The sequence below is a fragment of the Orycteropus afer genome, unplaced genomic scaffold (assembly GCF_000298275.1).
Source record: "Orycteropus afer afer isolate SDZICR_OR568_19922 unplaced genomic scaffold, OryAfe1.0 scaffold00617, whole genome shotgun sequence".
In the NCBI taxonomy this organism is placed as follows: domain Eukaryota; kingdom Metazoa; phylum Chordata; class Mammalia; order Tubulidentata; family Orycteropodidae; genus Orycteropus; species Orycteropus afer.
Genome location: NW_006922204.1, coordinates 1,399,726 through 1,403,004, shown reverse-complemented (window position 1 = coordinate 1,403,004; position 3,279 = coordinate 1,399,726).

The window sequence follows — 3,279 nt, the reverse complement described above, 5'->3', positions numbered from 1 at the left end:
GAGGCAGTATCACTACGGAAGTAGGATTGCCCAACCTTCCTTCTGAGGAGTGGCTGGTGGGTTTGAACTGCCAGCCATCTGGTTAGCAGGCAAGTGTCTTAGCCACTATGCTACCAGAGGTCGTCATTGTTTCATGAGACATCCTAGTTAATTGGCCTAATAATGTGTTTAATGTTTCTGTTCTACCTCCTAGTTCACTGTGTAGTGCCTGGAGTCTTAAAAGCTTGTAAGTAGCCATCCAAGGCATGACAATTGGTCTCTTTTTGCCTGGAGCAACAGAAGAAGAAGGGTCAGGAATAGGAGAAGGATATGGAATATGTGGCTACTTGCCTCCATGAGTAACTGCCTCCTTTGCTATGAGACCAGAAGATATGGATGGTGCCTGGCTACCATTACTGAACATGTTGATCAAAGATTCCACAGAAGAATCCTGATCAAACAGGGAAATGCAGAACCAAATTTCAAATTCTCATGGAATCCAGTCTCTCTGGAGCCATGGAGGCTAGATGACCCCTGAAACTGTTGTCCGAAGATAATCTTTAAAAAGTTAAACCAAAAATATTTCCTGAAATCTTCTTAAAACCAAACAACAGGTTAGCTGAACTAGTGAGAAAAAAAAGTCTGCCTTAAGCACTATACCCTCTTATGAACTATCTATATAGGATCAAAAGGAGCTCTCATGGTGCAGTGTCTAAGGCATCTGATTGCTAACCAGAAGGTTGGTGGTTCAAACCCACCAGCCGCTCCATGGAAGGAGCAATCTATTTCCATAAAGATTTACTGACTTGGAAACTCAATGGGGGTAGCTATGTGTCAGAATCAACTCAATGGCAGTGAGTTTGGTTTTTATTTTATATAGGATCAAAGTGACAACAGCAACTCAAAAGATCTGACAGAACCCTTATAAGGCAGTGAGTTTATGTTAATAAGGAAAGAACAACTCAGCAAAGGAGGGTGAGAATGTTTTGCATAACTCAAAGATTTGTAGTCAATGTTACTGGATTGTACATATGGAAACAGTTGAACTGGTCTATGTTTTGTTGTGTATATCCTCAACAATAACAACAAAATAAATTATATATAGAGAGAGAAAGTAATTCCTTTGGCCATATATTTCTTTCTGGTCAGTACAAAATTAGCTTTTGTTAGGAGCTTTCCATATAATGACCTTTTTACCAATGACTCATTATGATTTCTAAGTGGCTATTCTGGACGAAGTCTTACTATTCAAACAAATTTTAAGATTTTACATTAAACTAGTTTCATAAAATCCACATCACACACAAAATCCAAAGCCCTTGATAACCTGCTTGCTGCTATTACAGTGGTAGTTTACAGAGGAATAAAGAATTTATACTTCAAATATTTAAGAGATCAATGTCTACTGAAAGAACTTTACAAGAACTTTGAACCTAGGAAATAAGAGCTACATTGATCTTTCAAGTAGTCAAGTAATAATTTCTCATTCCTCTGTGCAGCTGACATCAGATAAAGGCTATACAATAAGACACCCATGAAATCCATTTATTATATTTCTTCTTAAATCTAGTAACAGTATCCCTGATACAACCACTGTGAATATAACTTACAGGAAGGATTAAAAAGTGATAAACTGATAGATAGATAAATTGTCAGAAAACTAAAGAAAAAAAAAACTAAGCGTACTAAAGAAGTCTCTATCAGCCTTTCTTCCAGTTTGCTCATGTGTAAATATGATATAAAAGTATCTTCCCCCACCTACCTCATAAGGCTATTTTGAAAGTGAAATGAGATAGTCACCTTGAACACACTTTTGAGACCTGTGCACCGCTACAATATCATGTAAACATTATGAACTTCAGGAGTGAAACTGAACTTATCCCAACCACTAACAAGGAGTTGAACCATCAGCAAAACTTGTGTATTAAAAAGTCCCACATGATGTATAATCGTTAGGAAGCTGTATTCATATTCCAGTAAACACATTAGATTCTAGGGTAATAATTAGTATAGAATGGTAAATGGGACCATGTGTCTGGACCAGTTCCCAGGGCTTATTCAAAAAATTCACTGAAGGAACCAGCATTTGGTTTGGGAGTATTTGAAGAGAGTGCTTGATGTATTCAGCAGATAAGAGGTACATAATTTTCTAGTGATGAAGTAAAAACCCCTCATTTTTAACAAATGTGTGAAATAATGAAGTCATCATATAAGCTATAAACAAGCAAGTATCTTGCAAACTACATAGTATCCAAGTAAGACAGCTAAAATCTAATGAGATCTTTCTCCTTGGTGGAATCTAGATACTGTGGCAAAGGTCATGTTCATCAGAAGTCTGAATGCTCCAGTGAGAAACAATTTCTGGTGACTAAGCCAAAAATCTTAACTGGTTCCTAACTTAATTGTATTGCCTCGGCCTCATCAACAGCACACTCTTGTCAAGTCTCCTTCCCCCATGACCTTCAAGAACATATGTAAGAAGCTCCTCTTTTTTGAGAGAATAACAGAGAGAGGCAAGGAAAGAGTGGATAGGAATAGGCGTATAAAATGAAAATTTCAACCCTGGGCAGGGGAGTTAAAAGTTTTGGACTCGTTCAATTTTTAGAGGGGGCAGGGAGAAAAGGTATCCCCAGACTCTGCTAAGAAGTGCAGAAGACGGTCTAAGGAATTAGAATGTTATATTTGTTTACCTTGAAAGATAAAGGAGCTCAAAATATCTCAACTTTGGATGTTCTTAGTGATTTTCCAATTTGGTTACAGAATTAAGTTAATTTACTTCAAGATTCTTTGGGTTCAAAGGTTTACTCTTAAGAAGCTCCACTTGAAACTGTTATTGTTGAGGGTGGATTTAAAATGCATTAAGTATATTCGAAAATGAAACGGAAAAATAACAACACTAATTGGGGTGACCCTCCTGCCTCCAGAAAGTTAAGATATATGTTTGACAGGTAATTAAATGCAATATTCTAAAATGGGAGTGAAATCAACAGAGAATCTCTGCAGAATACCAATGGCAGAGTGGCTTATGTTTCTTTTGCCATCTTTTGACTCCCACAGAATATTTTCCACTAAAATGGATATTTGAGCCACTGCCAAAACAAAGAAAGTCTCCCTGAACTTAATGCATATTTTATATGGTTAGAGAAGCAATTTGGTACTGAAAACGTATGGGCTTTAATATATTGAAGACATGGGTCTAACTTACCAGCTTGTGATGTGAAGTTATTTAATCTCTCTAAGGAGCTCTGGTGGTATAGTGCCTAAGGCATCTGACTGCTAACCAGAAGGCTGGCGGTTCAA